At 36.2% G+C, this 24,192-nt stretch overlaps 1 protein-coding gene and 1 long non-coding RNA gene across 2 annotated transcripts in view; both read right to left on the bottom strand.

Annotated features, from left to right (window-relative positions):
- Positions 1–24,192, bottom strand: part of hs3st4 (heparan sulfate (glucosamine) 3-O-sulfotransferase 4) — an 86,178-nt gene that overhangs the window by 50,170 nt on the left and 11,816 nt on the right. The window lies entirely within an intron of this gene.
- Positions 9,588–22,355, bottom strand: LOC121633969. The gene is made up of 3 exons (XR_006009156.1): positions 22,345–22,355; positions 14,128–14,134; positions 9,588–9,704 (listed from the first exon to the last, which is right to left on the bottom strand). It is a non-coding gene; the product is annotated as an uncharacterized LOC121633969 (long non-coding RNA).

The raw sequence follows: 24,192 nt of genomic DNA, 5'->3' as shown, positions 1-24,192 counted from the left end.
TAAATAAATAAAACTAAACTAAACTAAATAAAAAAAGAATAAATCTTGTATATTCCTGAATTATTCATGAAAATAGACATAGACAAAGCCTATAAAACTCTTAATACAGCTGGCCAATAGTAATTTGAATTGTGCAATGCATGTATTGGGAGACCTTAGAGAATCTTTGTAAATAAAAACAAAACTGATTAGTTTTTCTATTCAATAATAATTTAATAAATTGTTTAAGCTCCATTGGAAATGAGAAGCAACCTTTTCATTGTTGTTTTGCTCATAGTCACGGTATAACTGTTTTTATTTTACATAGTTTTTCCTGAAACTGTGCCTTAATGTGGAGGATTTGAGGCCTGCTGGCGTACTGGATTCCAGTCAGACAAGCACAAGAGTCTTCCTGTATCAGTGCTGCTGATACTCGGTGTTGCTAAATTATAATAGCCCGCTGTCCCATACAAATGGGCTGATAACCACTGATAATGTTGATTCAATCAAGGAAGAACATCTGAATCAAGAGCCCATTCACTGCGAGCACCTAACTGGTTATTCACCATCCTACTATACTTCTTGTTATTACCAATATTAGCGGTGATTTGGTAATAGGAGAATAAAATTATTATATTCAAGAGTCAGTGGTCAGGTTTCATTCAAAATTATCTGACATAAAAAAAAAACAAAACAAAAACAAAAAACAAACACCTACACACAAATGATGTTATTAGAAAGCAACACTTTCATAGTGCACCATAGTTAAATCAGGCAAAGATATGATGAAGATATTAAACCAATAAAATTTTCTATTTTTTGTGCCCTTTTTACTGTTGCTTCAGAACCAGATGTCCTGCAGACAACATGACCGAGTGCCACCATTGATTTACCATTGCCCTGATGCACTCAGGATTTGGTAGGATATGTACAAATATCCGTGCATCATTTTCCGTAAGAAATCATACGAACCATTTATGAGAGCAGCCTGAACATTTACGCCATAGTAAGTTCCAGCCCAAATAAATAGCAAAAAATTCACCATTACTGTTTCACTTAGTAAGAAAGATGTCTGTATGAGTTAGTTTGACTTTGCCTGAACTCATCTTTTTATAAAAGCTTTGCAGCACTGAACTGTTAAATCTCTGGGGGATATTACTAAATCCTCTAAGTGGTAGCTGGAAAAAAATAACAAAAAAAAAGAAAAAAAAAACTGTTCCTCTCTGTGTACTTGACGCATTATTTAACCACTTTCAATGATTCTAAAAGTCTGGAAATTGAATAAACATCAAGGGTGCATCAACTAATTTAAGCAACCTTTTCATTTATGCCATGTGCACTGTTAGTGGTGCAGGTAGATAACAGTGGGGTCTGGGGATGGCTGCCATGCTCCCTGATGGACAGGCTGCTCTGTTGTCTTCCCTTGACACCAGATGACCTGATTGATTACAGCTACTGCCAGTCTCCCTCAGAACTGCCAATATTCAACGTCTGGCCAAAATAAAGGCATCAAGTGTGTCTCCATAGTTACAAAGTTAAGATGCCCTGCAAGTCAGCTGCAGAGTCAAACCCACCTGGATTCATAGACTCCAGGCACCATCATTCTGCTAAAATTGGTCTCATTTTTTTTGGAAGATTAAAGTCATCAGTTGCTTGGTGCTGTGTCAGGTGGAGTTAAAAGAGTGCCAGATAGATGGAGACATAATGATAGGAACCTATCCATAGCATACAACAAGGAAAAAAAAAGTCTTTTCAGCTCCACAAGATATAGCGTAATTACTCCATTGCAGTGTTAGATGTTACCTTGGTCAGAAAAAAAAAGAAAGATAGCTGAAATCCACTTCTGTATCCCTCTGACCTTTACTGAATGTTGTACAAAGCCACGTATCAAGATAACACCTCTCTTTTCTTTCATAAGATTTATTCAAACTCCTACTATAACATCTCAAATTACACAAAGCAAATTGCTCTGTAATTGTATGCTAAAAGTTGGACTATTACAGCTGTTCTCGGCAGTAACGGCTGCATAATCATATGTAAAATAATTTTGGGGGCTCTTATTACTTATCTGTGTGCATGGCATGTTGAAATCATTGAGGGGCAATTTAACTTTCAATTAACTTATTCTGTCATAAAATAAAGAGCTATGCACACAGAATGATAAAAAAGATTGATTCTTTTTGCACCAAATACTCCTTAATGTTGGGAAAAAATGTCTGATTGCATCAATGATACCACTCTGTTCTCAAAATAATTAAAAATTTTATCTTAATAGTCATTCCCTTACTTGCTGCATTTAATACTCTGATCATTGAGTGTTAACATATAGAGCAAGACACAGGTGGGCAATGGTCTTTGCAGATTTTTTTATTTTTTTATTTTAAAGGGAAAAGGAGAAGAAGAGATTTCTTGGCCAATCCAGGAAAGACTTCTTTTCAGTTTCTTCACTGCACTACCTCCTGGCGATCACTTATCAGCAGGCAAATCAGCTTAGTCATTGACCTCATGCCCTCTGGCTCTCATTAGTGCAGCTAGTGACAGTGATGGAAGGGTGGGCTTGTCCTGGAGTACGTAGCTCACACAGGGAATACACTGTTCACAACTAGTGGGTGGCCAGATTAGTGTGTACCAGAGAGAGCTCTGTGCCGTGCTCTGCCCCAGGCAAGCTTTTTCTTTCGCCCCCACCCCCCCTCCTGCCAAAACCCCTATTCCACCTTTTTTTCTTCCAGTTATTCTATTCTTGTTACCCTGGATATCGGAAAAGAAACTAGAATTGGAGAGTGGCTGCGCTGAGTGATGTCATGTAGCTCAGGCAAGCACTCAAGGCATTATGGGCCCAACGTGCTGAGTGCACTGAAATGAGAGGATCAGCCGTAGCTTTCTATCTCTTTCTTTAGCATCTCAGGCCATGCATAGTGTGCCATCTTTGGAAAACCCCCTAGGGCTCCTGTGGCAGTACATTTGTGGTGTGGCTGTTTTCTGGCTAAAGCCTGCCAAACACCACAGTGTACCTTTAAGTACATTGAAGTGAACACGGCAAAAGTAAAAGCTTTGAATAAATTATTTGTCACACTTGGTGTAACATTGAATGTCACACTTTCAAGTCTAATGGAACATTTTAAAGGTGCACATTGAAAAGATTGTAGCATGACCTGTTTCTTTTACATCAACTTGTAATAATAAAGTCTCCTTATAGACATATGTATTTTTTTATACAGACTTAAAAATCCATGTGGAAGATATTGTCAAACACTATAGCTGCGTAACAATCTGCGGGATGAGCTGCTGAATACGGGACCAGGCCTTCGGGTCAGGGGAGTGAACAAAGTAAGCTGCTGGTGAGGAAGTGGAAGTGAAGCAAAAAGAGCAAACGGTGTGTGTTACAGTTAAAAACAAAGATAGTCAGCTTAAATGTCCCAATTTTAAGTAGCTGGGGGATGTTCCTTAATAATAATGAGAATAGTGTTACCTGATTGGTATTCATTTAATTCAATTAGGCATAAGAAGTAAGATTAAGCATTATTTCCAGGAGGTTCATTCATCACTGTATTTAAGGTTTCATCTTGTTTAGTTCTTTAACAAGACTCAGGTTGATTAGCACCAAAGACTTATTCATATAGAATGAAAATATAATCTCCCATCACAGTTGTTGTTTCTACACAAAGTGTAGTAATTATCTTGAATCATTTTGGAACTAACAATTTTACATAATACACCTTTAAACAGATTATTGCACTAAAGTATTGTGTTATTTTGCTCCTGTCCCTCATATATTCCAAATTATGATTCAATAAGGAAGCCATGACAACTCCTCTAAAAGTTGTTTTTATGCTTATTTGTACATTAAAATCAGAAATTTCCATTTGTAAAAATTATTCATGATGTATCATCATATTAACGTCAGTCTTCATTCTTTACAATGAGTTTTACATATCCAAAGTCAAAATGGGACACCTTCCTTTCCCTCCTCACCATGTTTGAACAATCAAACAGATCAGATAAATGGATCCACTGTTCTTGTAAAAGTTGTGGACTCTCCATGTATGAGTGGGGTTGTGCAGACACGCATGTGGTTCTATACATAGGCCAAGTACCCTATGAGTCATCTGGGCTAAAGCTTCACATGTATGGGCTTGTATCTACAGTTCATAGCAGAGGTGGGGGTAGGGGCAAGTCTCTTCATAATTTCTCCTCATAACCTTAAATCTTAAAGTTTTCTAATCTGGCTAATTGTTTTGCTAAATAAAAATTAATCCAGGCAGATATGTAGTTGGTATATTCAGATCATGAATATATTAGGCTAAGTGGACCCATGTGAACTGGGAAAACATCACCCAAACCTTTTGACTGTGGAAACCACAAGGATTGAATGACTAACTTAAGCAGGCTTTTCCATTGTTATGCACTTTTAGGGTTTGATTAGGGACAGCTAACAGGTCATTAGCTTGATTTTTTCAAATTGATCACCTTGAGGGCACTTGATCCTGCAGATTGGATGTGTAAAGAAAAAAAATCTCCATACCAAATTTAATTTGGCATGGAATTTAGTGTAAAATCAAAATGTTTTTGTTAAATAAAGAATATGTAAGATTAAACAAAAATGTTTATTGCAAAGATCATTAACACAGAAGTGTTCAAATTCTAATAGTTCTAAATGCATTTTTTTCTACAAGCTTATTCCGAGACACAAACTCAGTGATTCATTCCAATTTGCACAGTACTCTTTTCCCATTGCTCTGTCAGAGATATATTTTAAGATCCACACATCCCCACCCACTTCCACCAGGTCCACCTGTGTACTGTATTTTCAGTGCCAGTACTAATGTGGGTGTAGCCGCAGACACATTCATATAAATCTTCCTTTAGTTTTAGGCATCAGTTGGCTATTTCTCTAAATAACACAAAGATGTGTTAATAGAAAAGGCTTTCTGCAGCTGATAGAGAAGAACATATAGAAATTGTTGAGAAAGAAAAGATTTGAGACTGTGGGATGTGTGGCTAATTTCATTCTTTAGTATAGGCATGTGTGAACACTATTTGTAACTGTGCACCCACTTATTATATTTCCTGATTAAACTGGTTGGGTAGAAGCTCCCTTGGTATTTTATCAGCTTCCCCAGACCATATCCCAAGTATGGGGGAGTGCAAACACCTTGTATTGTCTTTTCTCCAAGTCTGTACCATCTCTTATTCAACCAGCAGGAGCAGACGTGCAGCAGCGGTAATGCTGTGTGTGTGTGCATGGATGTGTGTGTCTGCAAAGTGGTGTACTCCTGCAAGGGTGTAAAAATTACAAGAGCAAGAAAGTCCACAGAGAGGAGGTAAATAAAAGAATATTTTAACCTCTAATAAGGATTTTAATTGGCTATTCAACAATATAATTACACTGACCGAGTAACAATTACTCCAAATATATGACCTTTGATGCTGTTATCAGTAACCAAATTGGCTTTGCAACTCTGTAGTTGTGGTGTCCTTATTATTCATAAATTAAATTATACTCTAAAAACGATAAAGGACATAAAATAAAGATGAGGAGAAAGGGGACCTATGTGTTGGATCAGTTTGACTTTGCTTAATTTTGCTGGTAAAACACAAAATTGCTGAAGTCATTTAACAGTTTCTGGATAAAAGTCACATTTTTAGGGTGTTTTTCAAAGTTAGAAAATTAAAAAAGAAAAAGAAATCAGGAAACCAGTTCACTGAAATGGACATGAACTATCAAATCCTACAAAGAAAATCATCGTTATGTATCACAATGGAAACACAAACTAATTTCACTGAACAACTGTTCTGGGTGTAAATGTGTGAAAATGACACCAAAGCAAGGATAAAGCTATGAACAACCTGAGAATTAGCATTTTGCCTAGCAGACAAACCTTTGAGCTCTTCTTGGGTTCTTTATAAAACAAGCACACATCTGAGCAGCAGAGCAGACTCAGGAGGGAAGTCAGAGGCAGTTAAGACATTCTGGCAGAGCTCACTCAACACATCAAAGTATGAGGCTTTGTCCAGCGTGAGATCAGTTGGTAAAAATGGGACCAGGGACTTGCAGACTCAGCTCGTTTTTTCTCAGTGATGGGTTAATGCAGTTGTGTCACTAAACCTGCCACAGTGGGGCAGATGTACAGCCGGTAGCTCTCAACAGCCACACAAAGATGGTTACAAATAAAGATTGATTCATAAACCTAATGGGTGAAGTGTAGCCACTCAGAGCGGCACAAAGTAAGATTTGTTGACTTCATAGCATACAAAAGGTTTGGAGTGTGGCTTTGCTACTGCAGTTACTGCAGTATTTTAAAAAGTTGATTTGGATGAGTTTTCACAGGTGATAGGACAAAGGGTGGGATGACTGACAAGAATAAGAAATATGACGTCTTACGCAAATTTCCCTAAGATGCAACTAGCAGTTTTATTTCACAGGATATTGTCTGCTGATTAGCTAAATGTAGAAAACTGCTGTATAAAATGTTGTTTGTGACATAATGTAATCTGTATTAGACACACTGAGCATTAGAAGAAAAAAAATGAAACTGTATCTTTCAAAATTTGCAGTCTTTGAAAGGTTTTGCAAATAGTTGGCACTTGTGAAAGCGATCACAATGGAAAGAGAAACAACAGAATTAATTGGATTGCATCTAAATGTTTATTTAAAGTGGCCGAGATGGCTTATTGTTACACTTTCATAAACCTTTTTCTGACAGAAACATGCCAGAGAAGCAACATCACAACACCAGCAAGCCAGTTAACTTTATTATTATTTACAGTACAAGTCCTACAGCAGGAAGGCCATCTCAACATCTGCTTTACAAGTTAAGGGGTACTTCTGTTCCCCAGAGTACAATCTGGACTTCTTTACTCACTAATGCTCACAACTCAAGATAACTCTTTGTAGTCATTTAAGGACCTGAAAAGTTCATTTATGTTCTCAAGCAGTAAATAGTACATATTTGTAGTGTTTCTTCTAAATGCTAGGGTGCAAATTCAGGAGTCTGTGTTGGGAAAAAGAAAAGGACATAAATGTTAAAACAAGATTTACTCCTAGATGAATACTTTATAATTGCCTTATACTGTAGACAGGTTTTAATGAACGGCTGCATAGCCATGCTGTGCTGAGTAATTTTTTTTTCTGTAAATTTGTGCATTTTGATTTTCTTTTACTATGATTTAACACATACTTAACAATTTTTTTAAAGCTTGTTTTACATTATCCTCATTCTTTATCATCACCTTGGTTGTAGCTTAGGAGAAAATGCAGCCATGCAGCTCAAGAGAGACTGTTTACCTTTAATTTAGGGTACAAGACGGTTACCAGAGGGGCAATACTGGTCTAAAAGGTAAAAACTGCAAAGGTACAAATAAGTTGAGGTTCAACAGCAGTACCTTTCAGGGTCACTGACAAGCTTTTTAACCCTCAAGGTACATGTAGGTGTTTTTTTTTTCTCAGGGTGTAGATGACAAAGCATTTCCAGATGAGTAAGACATGCTCCAACATTTGCTCCTGTTCGGCCTTTTGCTCCTTTTAGCATTTTCTGTCAATACTATTTATTTATTTTTTTTTAAACATCTAACATAGCAAGAAAGACAGAGTGTGAGTTTGTTTTGATGCTGGAAAGAATTGTATATTTGTGCCATCATGGGTTCATTCAGTAGCATATAGTTGTGATATTTTTATTGATTTACCTATTTATTCTAACAGGCTCTACCATACGCTTGCTGTCCTCTTCAAGCTCTGGCAAATTCATTGCTGAGTTAAAAATCTAACACATTTCCCTAGAACAGGAATGCTGCCACAGACCATGGATTCACCTAAAAAGCTTTATACATAGTCTTATGTATAAAGAAAATGTTACATTTTTTGTATTTAACCATTTTAACCTCTTTCGGTGATAAATATTCAAGAATTTCAAGGGAAGACTGTGTATTTTTAAAGTTTTTACAGCACATGCAAGTTACATATAAAACTGTCAGACTTACTACTGAATTGTTTATTGTAGTGTGATGTGTCTTTGTTGTAAAGATGAGAAGAAATAAAGGCTAAGTCAAGATTTCCTCTCAGGGTGGACTGATTTTACTGGTTGCCCGTAGTGACTACATCTAGCAAATTTAAGTTGTCTTTCCTATAGATCCATAACCAAGTCCAAAACTCCAAATATGTATATGCATATGTTACATTAATATTTGATGCAGACTGAATACTAACGCAACAGTACTTTTTCTTTTCGTTTCCATTATGTTCTGGTTTAGAGATCCTCAGAGGAGAAAACAAAGAAGATTTGCCTTGTTCAGAACAATGTAGGCCATAAGCCTTAAAGCAAAGGTCAAGCCCCGGAGAGTATTCTCTGACTAACTCTGGAAGAAAATCAGAGAAAATCACTAAACCCAGACAAGTCTCAGTCTGGTGAGGTTTTCACAATCTGCTGTTAGATTCAGTTATAAACATAAATAAACACAGCCACAAGTAGACACACATAATTACACAGTTTTTACTGTAAGATCTGATTTCTCTTTCTATTCCTTTCTCCTTCAGGATTTGTGATTTGTGATCTAATTGTTTTCCTTTAATAAGTAGGGTAAGTTATTTTTGTGGTATTCAGATTCTTTTTGCTGGAGCATCACCTCACACTGTTATATATGTACTGTGTGTAATTGCAAAGTTGTAACCAAGTGCAGTACCACTATTTTTGTGCATCATTAGATGTTAATTATGCTCGCGAAACACTGGCTTTGTAGCCAAAAGGCTCCATGAGTTTCAGTTGTCAACACTGTTTTCGTTCTCTTTTTTTTAGTTTTATTTACATATTTTTTTGTGCAGCTGTTCAAATTGTTTGTCTTAATTATGTTTAGTTAAAATGTATGCCTTTGAGTTCATGTGCATGAATGCTGTATTTATGATCTCATTGCACCTGAAGAAGTAATGTCACCACTTCAAATTTTCGTAATTGTGTATAATCTGGACTAATATACAGCTGATTTTTTAAAAACACTCCAACATTTAGCAAGGCTGAAATACCTCTATTTATTATTATTATTATTATTATTATTATTGTTATTATTATTATTAATCATCTTTTTTATTCAAAACTTCAACCATCTGTACATATCTAATAGAGTCTAATATAGTTTTTATGTGTTTTACTTTAACTTTTCTTAAGCTATTTATAACTGTATATTCCATATAAATTAATTAACTTTAAACAGTTTTAGGTGAAATATGAGACACACACATATGAAGCTCTATATTTATTTGCTACTCAATGCCATGCCACATACTGAATTATTTACAATATCCTGTAAATGTTTTACAGACAAACCAGTTTAAGCTTAATCTTATGTTGACAGTAAGCCTATGACAGAGAGAATCCTGGGAATTGTCAGCACATTTTGCATATATATTCAGAATCATTTACCACCATCATGGTGTAAACAACACCAATATGTTTTAGCTGGTAATGCTGCAAGCAGTGTGACTCATTACTTTCCATGGTTTAAGGTTGTTTTGCTTATCTGTTGTGCAGCATCAAGAACTGATTAACTGGCTAGCTGAGTGAAAAAGTTATAGTGTTGTAAGAAAACTGTGTTTCCCATAATGATCATTTTACATTCCTAAACTGGTTTTCGTTCAATTTTAAATCAAGATAACAATGATGGAGACATACTGAGTACAATATGCAACTTCAGTGCAGAAGAATAACAAAGCAGTTTCATTTACTAGCCTGTTAAGCCTGTTAAACTCAGCACACACACATCTATCTATCTATCTATCTATCTATCTATCTATCTATCTATCTATCTATCTATCTATCTATCTATCTATCTATCTATCTATCTATCTATCTGTGTGTGTGTTTCAATAACACGTGATAATATTTTACTGTAAATCTGGTAACAGGGAATAATGTGTTTCTAATATTTGGAGAAAAATGTCTGCCTACAAACTTAACAGATGTGATATTACATTAAAACATCAAAACAACTCTTCTTGCAGAAGACAGCACTCTTGCAGCTGGATCCCACTTATTAGTTAATAAATCATTATTCTGAGGTTGGAGAGTTAGAGTGGTGGAGCTGCATGGACAGCTGTCAAACTAAAAAACCTAATCTAAACCCTTTCACTGCCACTGATGTTTACAAGCAACGTCTACCTTACATCATAATTTTTGGATTCAGTCATTGTATTGTCACTGTTTTATACATTACAGACCACTTATTAAAGCCCAGCATTAGTAAAACTAATGTTGAATTTAAGACAGTATCAGTTTGAAAATTTTTTCTTGTTTACTGGCTGTTTAGTCCAACTAACTTAGCTAATCACATGTACACACAAACACACCCACGCACAAAGAAAACATATGTTAGAGACAGAAACTGAATGTACTCCTGAATCTCTTTGAATGATGTCCTGCAGGGTAACAAATCACTTGCTACTGAAAATTTGGTTTAATTTTTTTATGGACCACCTGGTATAGTTTTACCCACCTCTGGCCACCCCATGCAAAAAAGTTTAACTCCACCACTGCTTACACCCATAGAAGAGTTAAATATATTGACACCTCTGTCTCTGTGAACAGTGACCTGGCAGGTCTGCCTCTATCAGGAGGGATGCAGCGAGCATTACCATGGACAGGTATCACTACAGCAGGATGAATGAGGACAAGAATGAAGGTGGATATTAACATATTCTCCTATTACCATATTAACAGCGTGCATGAAAATGTGGCCCAAGCACTTGCTTCAATTAAATTACAGTTTATTTCCAAGGTCACATCTAGATTTGTTCTGATACTTAAAGTCAATACAAAGTGCTTTAAAGTGCAACTGTATATACATACATACCCTAAAAGACAGGGTCAATGATATGAGGTTAGGGTTTTATCAGACAAATGATTTTATTTCTTTATTTATTTGCATAATTATTTCCCTGTGCTTCTGCTGCAGTATGGAAGTTGCAAGGCAGGAATTCATGAGAAAAATGCTATAAATTCATGAAGGTGTATTTAAGTACGTTATTCTGTCGGCAAAGAGCGGATTTCATTCTAATGAGGATGTGCCCTTTAAAATAAGTAGTTAATGTTTCAAAACTTTTAAAACACAGTGTCACAGACATGTTTGCTCCTTCACAGTCTCAAACGGTAGAGTTTGACAGATGGAGGGAAATAAGCCAAGTGTAGGTTAATATTCTCTATGGAAAGACGCTAAATCCCATTTTTATACAGAGGCAAACTGTTTACATAATATTCCAAGGGGAGTTATAAACCACATAATGTATTCTACTCAATAAATAAACCCCAACTTCCAGCTTACTGGGTATGCAAACAACACACTTTAATCAGTGACCTATATGGTATATAAATAAAGCAGCGGTATAACATTCGTGCAGGGTTAAAAGGTGCAGCTACTGTTCATTTACATGCAACAACAGGCAACATGAGAGATTGAAATTTTTAACATGTCATGACTGTATCAGCCTCTCAGACAGCAGATACCCAGTAATTTACTATTGAAATAAAGCTGTCTAGCTAAAGAATGATATGATAAACTGAAATAAATACATATTCGAGCAGCATGGTAGATGCAGCATGATCTTAAGGAAATGTATAAAATGTCTTAGCCCTGCATTATGTGGTAAAGGATGAGCCACTAAAATTATATGCCCGTCTCCTTCAGTGACGTAGCTATCTCAGCATTGTGTCCTTCCACCGGCATTGGTGACTTTTGTTGGAAAAACACTGGGTAGAGAAGAACAAAAATCAAGTTCTAATGTTAATTTTTGGACTCAGAGATTAACTGGTGCATTTAGTTTTTTGTAGAACATTAGAAAACCTTGTTAAATTGTTCTTTTGAAATACATTCAGGGTATGATCAGTAGTAGATAAACATTTTGTTTGTTCTCCATTTGTGTTTTTTTTTTTTTTTTTTTGTTTTTTTAAGTGGGTTTACAGCTTTCAGACTGCAAAATATTGTGTGTCTGAATGAATCGCCCATGTATACTCTTGTTTGCAAACTAACTTGTATTAACTTGCACATGATGAATAAATAAAGTATCTTAAATTGAAAAAAATGTGTTTTTTAGTATTTAACTTATTATATTTATCTTCAAGGGTTGGTCAGGGACTGGAGCCAGTCATGCAGATGGAAAGTTGTTTTTATTATTATTGCTGTTGTTAATGCTATAAACACATTTATAGTGCTACTGTTTACATGTTTTACAAATTGACACCAGAGCTGTATTTATTTCACATTTATCTTAGTAACTTTTACTTCTGATAATCATCCCAGACATAACTACAGCGACAGGGTAAGAGTTCAAAGTCAGCTCTGTCGATGTAAAGCATTCATTTATAGATTGGTAAACCTTACCATTTCTCTGATAGACAGGTCAAAACTAAAGCTAATACATATTTCTCTTTCTTTGTAAAAAAAAAAAGAGACAAAAGCAGAAGCAGCAATGATAGATTTGTATTTCTAAGAAGGAAAACAACACTGCAATTATAGGGCCCTCTTCCAATTTTTAAACCGTGTAATTTTCCCCTTGCTGTGCATTTTATTTGTTTCATATCGTCAGTAAAATTACACACTAGTCGATGCGCTCCCACAGCGGGCTGTCAGTTTGAGGAATGGGTCTTCATAGTCATGCCCATGGGCAGTGTGAATTGAGTTACACAACTGGAGTTTTGTTAAACGTTAGGCGAAGTGACAGAAATGCTAATCAAGTATCAAAACTGACGCTGCATTTCCATCCATGCACATCAGACATTCAATGATTTATTAGTCAAAGTGAATGCATGTGTCACTGTGTTGAATGGTTCAGTGGTAAACACAGCTCACACCAAGGTGCACCACTTAGCAGCTCCACCTTTCACTTCCCCTCAAGCATGAACAGCACTCTCCACAAGGGGCACTGATAGCACAATTAGAGAGCAACTCTAAAAACATGCAAGACACATGCAATATATCTAAGCAAGTCATTTAATAATGTGCTAAAGAGCTGTTATAAGAGCACAGGTGTGTGTGTTCCTGCTTCAAATGGGTTCTTCTGCTGAGTAAGCTCTGTTTAGTCCTCCTTCCTGACTACCATTCCTTTTTGCCCCCAGATCAGAGCTGGGATGGTGAGTTGCAGCAGATCCCAATTATCAGACCGTCACTCACAATCCTGCATTTGCCTCCACAATCGCTTCTCACTATGCTGCATTAATTTTAGTTTGGAAATTCCTGCTGGAGCCCTGGGGAAGTGTGGGCGGAGAGGTAAAACACTCCACAGAGCAACTATGTTTTGGCATTACAACCGATGGGATGAGACATAAAACATAGTGAGCTCTGCTTTTTCCTGCTCTGGATATTATTTGCATCATGGAACGGGGAAGAAAGTTGTCTGTTTACTGTGACTCTACTTTGGTGTTGCCAATTAATTCTGAATTTCTTTGTGAGTGGATTGCTGGAAGAGGGCCTAGTTTGATGGATAAACAATGCTCCAGTGCATAATTTAGTTGAGCATGGCAGTGAAAATATGAGAATGTTCACTCTTATTTTCCCAGTTGCATTCTTAACATCAACTTAAGTTGACTGCAGAGCTGCAATGCATTTGTTGTGATTGAACAGCTAAAGAAATAGATAATAACACATTGTTTCTGCTATTAAAATCTTTGGATCATCAGCTATGAGCAATTGCGAAAGCAAACTATATGACATCATGCATCACCAAATATAATAAAGAACATCACATACAGTGATAAATATTGGAATAGTCCCTCACTGCATAATTCATACATCCTAACATCTAAGAGAATGCCCACCCACACCAAGATGTTTCATTGGCTGCCTTGCAAATTAAAACAAAGTTCCTGCTGCCATGTTTTGCAGCTACATAGCATTTCTAAATTTTTAATACCAAGTTGAGGAAAATAAATGGAACGACTAAAGGGATCCTAAAGCCCAAAATGGGAAAAAATGGCTGCTTTCCTGTTGAAATACATGGAGTCACCATCACCGTCCCCAGCAAGATCATCATCATCATCATCACATGTGGCTCCTAAATTACAAAAGTCCTCTTGTCAACAAGCATATACACACATATTCATAGTTATTCTCCAAGGATCCCATTTGCATTAACTTCAGCCTGTAACTTTGATGGTGTTTATCACCAGCAACAAGATTCCTTTGTTCATTTATGTAATTAATGCAGAGTCTTTGATTACTGCAGCTTCATTTCTAGAAGAGGCTGAAATTAATATTCTGCCTTGGCAAAATACATTTCAACAACATCATAATTACGTGTGGAAAAATGTCTTCTATCACGGTGTCCTGTATTTCTTTCTTTGTGTTTGTTCATTCAGTTTTATTATCTTTTATTATCTTTTTTTTTCACTCTCAAGCTGAAACATCATGTGGATGTGCGTTTGCTCTCCTCTGTTACAACTCGGACAATATGAGCCGCTGTTGCATGTGAGGAGCCTCAAGCAGTTTATGCTTTCATCTGAAAAGTGGGGGGGGGGTGCTGTAAGAGATTAATGGTACATAAACAATATAGATGACTGTGTAAGCACAGAACCAGTGTCCTGTTTTTCTTTTATTTTTCATCTTTTATTCATTCATACAGTCAGCCTCAGTCAATTCTTTAAAAGATAATCCCTGACAGAAATATTGCCAAGAGGTTTACATATCCAACGTATGTAGAGCTCACTATTTTGCAAGCCTTCATCTTCTCTTCGCTATTATAGGAGCCTATTTTAAGTTTTATCATCATATTTTTGTTAAAGTTTTTGCAAAACACATGCTTTCCAAATATAAATAAATAACCTAAACATGACCAAAAACATAACTAAGTAAAATTAGTAGTTTTTGAAATGGTAAACACCTTTCATCATTAAGGCATTTTTCTTCTTGTTGTCTGAGATGCATGAGTGGCCAGAAGGATGAAAGCGGACATTGGTACTGAAAATATTCGGCATTGAAAGAAAACAGAGCTGAACTGAAAAAAAAAAAAAAAAATGTTGCACTGAAATACAAAATACAAGCATTAAAGAATGATAAATCTCCATTAAATAAAGTATCTATTCTGAAGCAACTGTTTTCAATTTCAGTGCTCTTTCAAGTATTGATGTGATTTCCAAAGTGCAAGGTCCTATATCAGTTTTTCTTTTTAATTCATGCTTTACTTTTCAATGCCATATTTTATTTTCAGCATCAATGTTAGCCATCATTGTTGTGCCTACCCGGATACACAGCTTCTAATTCAATGATTCAAACATGCTTTGCATCTAAGCTAAAAAGAAATTCATTAATCAGGCAACAGGAGAGAATATTTTAAGTTTAATCTGAAGACGCACAAGGGTTTCTGATGGCACATTTGCTACTGAATAAAACAAAAGGTCCTTGCAGGGTAAATGTGATTATACAGGACCAAATCAAGATAAACACATGCTGACAACAATAATAATTCTTCTGTCAGACCACATCCGTATCATTGGATCATAAACGAAACCTGATATGTGAAGAAAGCGAGCTGCTGCAAAGGAAAATCTCTAGCACAGCACTGCTGGCTGAGAATGACTCATTTTTACTTTAGCTTCATTTTAAACATGTTATTGACAAACCATGCTGGGCTACATCGAGTTCACTCTTTTATGTTTAAACAATACATCTCCATGTGTACTTTTTTTCCGCGTTCCTTTGTTAAAAATTACATAAAGAAAGTATTTAATGAACAAATGATAATACACATATATTTGCTCTGCTACAGATCAGTTTAAGGTCCTCAGGGATTTCTAATGAAACCTAAACATAAGCATACCACAGGGAATATTGTGTTAATTAGTGTGGTCATGGACCACATGTTAAGACTAGGGACAGAGGTGTAAGCAGATGGATTCACAAAATTATAATGTAATTATTCGATTTCTGCAACAGTTCTAAAATCCTCCAATATGTAAGCGAGGATATTAATACTGCACCATGATTTATCTGCTGCTATTAATGGGCTACGTGGAAGAAAGTGGTCTGTGGCTGCCAGAACAATATCTGACCTCTGAGAGAGCATTAAATCAAGACATTAGGGAATGCAGTAATAAAGAGGCCAGACGAGGCACTGAACCAACTCTCAAACAAACCACAACACTTGCTTAGAGGAAAATGAAATTACACCCAGAGCCTGAGCCCATACAAAAATAAGCCAACATGAAAACAGACATTCTGCTGCTGTCTGCTTACCTTCAAATGTTGGCAAGTAAAAAAAAAAAAACTGACTTCACCTGGTTAAATTAAATTTGAACTGAATCAACACTAAACCATGGTGTCCTTGTTTCTTTGCTGTAACAGCTTTGCTTTATCTTCAGCATATTTTTTTGTCTTCCTGACAACAGTGTTGAAGATTTGTATGGTTTGTTGTTTGTAGCCGAACGAAAGATTTGTGTTACCATCCCATTTGCTGATTAGCCTGTTGTGCAACATGATGATGACTTCATTATAGGTGACTCACTAAAAAGTTAAAAGCAACTTTGACCAGGTGGAACATAACTAAAGGCAGCCAATAATTTATGTACAACCGGAAATCGACAGAAAAGTTGGGATATTCTTTAAATTTGAACTAAATAAAAACTAAAAGACCCTCAAATCACATGAGCCAATATTTCATTCACAACAGAACATACATAAGATTATTTTACCATTCTATGCAAAAATTTAGCTCATGTCGAAGCTTGCTACAGGTCTTAGAATAACTGGCATGGAGGCAACAAATGGCTGAAAAGCAACAAAGTTCCAAAGATATATTTTTTAAGAAAGTTTCAAAATAAGTAAAATGGCATTGTGAAAAATATCAAGATTATATATGACAATGATTTTTAGGAAAATGCATTTCTTTACAACTATATATATTTTACAGGTATTATTTAGAATAACTAAATAAATCATTTTGGACTAAAAGTTGGCCTTTTTTGAGCACAGTTCTGTTGTAATGAAAGAACTTATTTAATTTTATATCTGAGAATTGTTGTAGGTAACATAAAAAAAGAAAAGAAAAAAATAAATCTGATGGGGATGATAGCTTTCACATAATAATGATCCTGAACATACACTGGACCATTGGCATAATTTTGTGGGGGGCACAGGGGACATGTAAACAGAGACACATCCAGAACTAGAACCAGATCAAGCTGAAGCCAATTTTCCTTAGTTTGGACAGCCCACAAGCTCCTCCATTGGCTGCCGTTTCTTGTGTGATTGGCTGTCCCCGCTGTCACTCTGCCTTGCTTGCCTCTGCAGTCAGGAATCCTTGCTAATACGCTGCTGTAAGTTGTGGGTCCCATCAGCTGGAAGGATTGTAATATCAGAAGTTTCATTTTCATTAACGTTTGAATCTGTGTCCATGTGCGCATCTGCTTGTGTGCGTATGTGTGTTTGGTGATTAGGCGCAGCCAGGATATCTAAAAAAAGAAAAGTGGACATACGGGGCTTCTTTAAAAGTCAAAGTGTAAGTTACTCAAAGAAATGCATTACACCCATCCTGCAACACCTTCACTGGCTCCATAAAGCAGCATATCCACTTTAAGATCCTCCTCATCATTTAAAAAAGCTCATAATAATCTTGTAAAGTGTATTCTTTTATTGAAATTGCTGATAAATTAAATGTGTTATTATTATTATTATTATTATTATTATTATTATTATTATTATTATTATTATTATTATTATTATTATTATTATTATTATTATTGCTGCCTGAAGTCAGAGGTCGTTTTGATCTTGTTGAGACAGTGGAGATCCTTGTGAGGCTGTTGTTGATTGTTCCGACATGTATGCTGAAGCTCAGAGGAGTTTTAGTGCACTGAGGAGGTCAAAGACCTGGCTTCACAACATAGAATCACTATAACAATGTGGCATTTTGTCACATACAGTTGAGTTGATGCCTTGGACAGGAAGAAACTTCACCAGGAATTTATCGCTGCCAAAGATCACAGACAACATGTGTTTGGAAACTTTGGCTGAGTTCATTAGGTTGACCCTTCTGTGGTCTTGCTGTTCACTTTTCATTTTCACTGGTTCTGTATTACACTTATTTAAAATAAAATTTAATACTTGACTACTTAACTGAATAATGGATATTTTATCAGTTTCTTCCCACCTGTGATGCCAGTTTGAACTGCCCACCATTGGGTGGTGCTATGTAAATGATGATATTCCATACATAGGTCAAATCGGTGGTACTGAGTTAGTGGGAAGTTGACTAACCACAGAATTGGGTGATAATGTTTTGCTACATGCTTTACAACCAGTCAAACTAAAAAAAAGGAACATTGAGCTCAAAGAAGAAGAACTCATAGAAGAACTACTAGAAAACACAGTGAGCTGAAAGATTAGTTTTAAAAAAAATACTTCTGTCCCTCCACTACTGAAATCAAAACTTTGTCCCTGCACTGAACAACCTCAGGAGAGGGAACCTGAGGGTTTTACCGTGGACCTCACTGTCTCCTGACTTGAATGTCATCAAAAACTCGTATGGTGGTCAAAAGAATGGAGTGTGCCAGATAGCCCAGAAATTCCCAGAGAAGAGGAGCATTTTAAAAAAGGGATGGGTGTAAATGGTAAATGGTCTGTATTTGCACATCACTTTTACTGTACCTGAAATCAAATCCAAAACACTTTACATTTTACATCACATTCACCCATTCACACACACATTCACACACTGATGGAGGAAGCTGCCATGCAAGGCGCTAACCACGACCGATCAGGAGCAATTTGGGGTTTGGTGTCTTGCTCAGGGACACCTTGACATGAACTTGAAAGGCCGAGAATCGAACGACCACTCTACCCACTGAACCACACCGCCCCTGTGGGTGTGGAGTGTTTCTGACACCTTTTTTACTTCTTTTATTTTAAAATTGTGCATAACTTGTATGTAGCCAAATGAACTTAGCCACTGATCAATTAAATTCAAACACACAAAGACAAAAGATTTGATTGAACAAATGCATCAGCTTGTGCTTAAAGATCTCCACTCACTTCCTGGAACTGACATTTTTCCTTCTTTCATAATTGTAGCAAAACAACAGGAGGTTTGATGATTGTGTTCATTTTCACTGCACGATTTCTCGTCGACATTTAAAAAATTTGACAGAGCATGTGGTGGACATTGTTGTGTTCTTTAGAATTTGAGCTTTCAAAAGCCAAAGAAAAAAAAGGGGGGTCAGGAAACAAAAGGCAATGGATTCATGGGGTAAAGAGCCATATCTGGCTCTGTGGGTTAGCACTTATAAAGAGCAGGAGGCACAGCCTTTCTCATGTCAAAGTGTCTTTTCAACACTCTCATTATACATCAGAATAATTTGCCACTATACCTCTGCAGACATCCCTCTGAGAGATAAAAAAAAAAGAATAAAAAATCTGACAGTGGACTTTTCATACAGTAATCTTGAACTAAATGACGTAAATGACCTAAGAAAACTTAGTGAAAGCAGACAAGTCATTTGGAAAAAGTAATCAGTAGGTTGTTCACAAGCAGGTGTTGAAAATAACCTGCAATCAACAAGCTGGGAGGTGAAGGAAAAAAGTTCTTTGTCATCACAGACTGTTTTAAAGTTGACCAAGTCACATAAAACAGATTTCCATGAACATAATGGTGCATTGACTATAATGAAATGAAGCAGCTCCTCTTTTAATGCTTTAACCAGAAGACAGAAATTCTGCATGAGTTGTTTTGGCGGGAAAGTGTGGTAGTCAGGGATTTTTATGCATTTAATAAAAATGAGAATTACTTTCCTTCTGGTTGCAGGTATTCTAAATATAAACATTTTATTTCATCCAGATTAAAATCTCACAAAGAGTATTTCAAATAAATAGCTGCTTTTACACCAGTGTGTACATTTTAGAACATGGGGGCCATAAAATAATGAGAAGAAACATATGCACATTACAACCGAGGACAATCACACCATTCATTACTAAACTCAAGGTGTGAAATATCCTTCCCCTGGCATTACTCCATTGCTTAAGTAATTATCATGGTGCATTAAATTTCAAAACCCTCAAGCCTTTGTTGAGTTTACCCAAAGTGCAGAACGTGTATGTTTATTATTTTTATATATATATAAATAAATAAAAGAGAGACATGCATGCTACAAAGCAAGTATGTTAAAAAAAAAATAAATAAAAGCTGTTCCCTTTAAGCTGAGACAACACAGAGGAAGACGCACTACTTCATTTGTATTCTATAGCTTACATCAGAAATTTGGGAAATGTAAATTGGAGCCAATATGTTAAAAGGAAGATATGATCCAACATGTAGCCAATAAAATAGTATTAAAGATTAATTAATTATTCTAATATGCTGAGGGCAACAAAAAAAGTGTCATACTTAACCCATAGAAATAAATAATAGGTAGGTAAGATAGCGTGTATGCTAAACATTTGCTTTGAAAATATAGTGTTTTTTAGCTGACACACTGAAATCAAACATTGCCTCCCAGCTTCCAACAGTGGACATGTTGACAAAGCCCTCATTTATTACAGATTCCCAGCCCCATGAGCACAGCAACAGCGTGACGCTGATTAGAAGGCTTGTACAAAATAAGCTTGGGAGCCCAATTTCACCACAAACCTATATTCATTTAGTTCTGCAGATTTATACATCCAGCTATCTAGGCACAAAAATTCAGCATGACATGAGAGTATGCTCTGCCCTTTTGAAAAGGAGGTTAATCTCGCTTTCTTTTATGAAACCTCAATCTTACAGTGACCAGCATGTCTCATATGATGCAGCAGCTGAGCTAATAAATGGAATTAAATAAACCCATTAGTTACAGCAGCTACCTACTCACCTCGGCCAAGACACACTTTCATGGTAAGTTGGTTCTTTATAAAGACCAAAGGACACTGCTTAAGTCTGTGATGACAAAATGACCTTGAGTCAAAAGACAGAAAGCTTGTTCATTACTCAAATCAATTAAGACATCGTGTTTGCTGCACAGCACAGCCCCAGTGTGTTCTGCAGGTGTTTAAAAGTAAATGTATGCTCATTCAAAAATCAATCTATAGTTAGGATTCTGCCTCCTCCTGTCTTGTAGACATGAAACAAACTAGAGGTCGATTGGACTAGAAAGGGGCTATTGGGAGATTCACCCCAGGCATGCTTGAGAAGCATGGAATGAATAACCAAGTACAGTTTGCATACTATCTGCAACACGGCCCAAGAAGTAGTCAAAGATTCCAGTGTTAATGATCTCAATGGGAGCCTTGAAGCAAACTGAAATCTTTTCTGTGCTCATAGATATCTTAAACTGATGTCTGGACAACTGATTCACAGTTTTTTGTTTTTTTTTTGTTTCTTTATTAGTTTGTTTTTTTTTTTTGTTTTTTTTATTATTTGTTTAAGGGCTTTTAATACCAGAGTATCATGTAGAAAATACATAAAGAGAATTATTTCTGCTTTAGAGCTCTGTGCAATGAAGGCTTTAGTATGATTTTTTATAAAGTTTATATATATATATATATATATATATATATGTGTGTGTGTGTGTGTGTGTGTGTGTGTGTGTGTGTGTGTGTGTGTGTGTGTGTTAGTAATTCCTATGAATATTGCCTTTTTTGCAGGCTGCACAACCTTAAGAAGAACACAAACCCTTATGTGGCCTATCACACAAATTTTTCTACTTGGCTGCATTTTTGTGCAGGTGGAGCGACAGGAGTTGACTGATATAGTTGTAACAAAAACACATGGTGGTGTGTGGGGCTCATTTTAGGTGAGAGGATTATATACCAAGAGATTAGATGGAGTACTGGGATGTAGAAGCCAGAACTGTGTGGGATTGATAGCTGATTGTAGTTCACTCTGGAAAGCCACTTCTATGTTTACATTGGCAGCAGCTTTCTTGGACACCTGTGAGAGAGAGTAATGGTGACAGAATGCTAAGAGATCCAGCTCTACAGACATGGGAACCATGCACTGTAAGTCTAATTTTGTAGTCTGATGTGAGTTATAAACTACCAACTGATCTTTGAGTATTATGCTTTGTTTTTGGTCTTTTTTAATAATCCAATATTTAATGAGCATTTCATTTGGTTGCATTCTGATAGATAATGGTAGACTTCTCTTGAGTAATCCTGAATGTCATTCATCATTAACTATTGTTGCTAACTTAGCAGCACATCCACATAGTTCTCTATTACACCAGAATTTCTTTTTGTTTTTCTCTGATGGATTATATATCTCCCATTCATTGTCTTTCCTGGTCTTTGTGGCACAAGTCAGTCTGTTGTGTGTGTGTGTGTGTGTGTATCAAAACAGTTTTCCCATGTTTTCTTTAGCTTAGCCTACTGGCTGCTCTGGAACTCACACTAAACAGCTGTGTTTTTGTCTCTGAGTTTGCTGACCTGCAAACTGCACTTTAATGTTAGAAAATGGTTTAGAGACTTGAATATATATATATTACATTCCAAGTGTGAAAGGCAGACGTTGTTTATAACAACTAGTCATTTAATGCCGGGCATTTTTCGGAAGAGTGTGAAATGTGCTTGTTGTTACATATTTTTCCTATGCATTCTATAAAATATGACAAATATGACTTGGGCAAAGTGTAAAATGTCCACTTTAAACAGTTCTAGAAGGCTGATGTTTTTATTTTTATTTGTTTATTTATTTTTCTTTTTACTGCACAGGATGTTGCACTGTTCTATTTTTAGTTTGGAGGTTCTGGATCACATAGCACTGAAGTAACCTATTATGTAAAGTGTGGTACATGGATATGGCTCATTGCTGTATTTTACAACATGGGCTTTGCAGGACTACACGCCGACATTATCTTCAAAAAGTGCACTTTAGTGACGCCCAGATAGCTCAAAGAAAGTTTCTGCAGCAGCTGGCAGAGGAACCTGGAACAGTGTTGGTGAAGGAGAAATGGACAGTAAGGCAGGTGGAACAAGTTAGACCACAGCAGGTGGAGCATAATTCAAAGTTGCAGCAGACTCCAAACAAGGAGAGGAGCGCCAGGTACTGAGAAGCCACAATATAAACAAAACCACTGACATAGACAGCATATGCGGATTGCACCAAGAGCAGAGACATGATCCACACTGTCTGGAACTTATAGCTGTATCAGCCTCATTGTAAATAGGTCAATTATACCAATTTTACCCATGATGATATAAATATTGTTGCCTTCATATTGCTTTTGTTACTAACTTCTGTCTGTGTGTTCTTTATCAAATTATTCCACCCTTGTTGATTCATGTTTAGCCTATTATATATTAGGCTATATGCAAATTGATCCATAATTAAACTCTATGGCTGCTTTGCAACAGTGCAAAGCAGCCATATATATATATATTATATATTTTATATATAAAAGAACTTAAACTTAGACTAAGATCCACACAAGACCGTATCTATAATTAAGGGAATTACTTTAGGTTTAAATACAGTGCACTCTCTTCAAATAAATAAATACAATTAGAAAAAGACCATCTTTGTTAGTAAAAGTAAGTTCATCAGCTGGAATTTCCATGTTTTCTATTTCCTATATAACTAAATTACTTTACACTGTGTTGGCATAATCACCATATGGAATATGTTCACAAGCTATGATGTATTTGAATGAATAAAATGGCACATTTCTGGCATCTGTGTCACTGTAGGATGTGGTTTGGGTGGATAACAGGCATACCAAGCTGCCGTAGTAGAAACTCGGGACACAGTCAGACTTCTTCTAGTTTCATGCAACAATGACTTTGCAGCAACTGGCATTTTTTTAGTGTCTACTATACCAGTAATTAACATTTACTACTAGAAGATAAACACTGGCAAATAGTCTAAATTTGATTATAATGTAGTCTCTAAACAGATTTCTAAAGAGTCTTAAATTGATCACTTAAAATAAAGTTGGTTTAACCGAAAGTAAAACACTGCTTTTTGTTAACACTCATTAGACTCAGGATTTTGTTTTCTAGAAAGTGAATCTGCTGTGTGAAAAGGTTAAATACGGCCCTCTATTGGTCTCACACACACAGAGCTCTTACCTTCATTTGAAAACAACAATAAATGCAATATTTAGATTCTAACTGTAAATTTATTTTTTAAGACTTTCTTGGTAAACATAATAGACGAGTGAAAGTCATAATGACTCACAGTAACCCTTGGGTATCAGTGATGCTGTTGGATGAGCACAGCTTTTCTTCTAATCTCATCTAGAATCCGCAGCTGATCTTATTGTGTATGATTTTGTT

Source organism: Melanotaenia boesemani, chromosome 2 (genome assembly GCF_017639745.1).
Source record: "Melanotaenia boesemani isolate fMelBoe1 chromosome 2, fMelBoe1.pri, whole genome shotgun sequence".
In the NCBI taxonomy this organism is placed as follows: domain Eukaryota; kingdom Metazoa; phylum Chordata; class Actinopteri; order Atheriniformes; family Melanotaeniidae; genus Melanotaenia; species Melanotaenia boesemani.
Note: the sequence above shows the minus strand (reverse complement) of the source record. Positions and strands in the feature narration are given on the sequence as shown.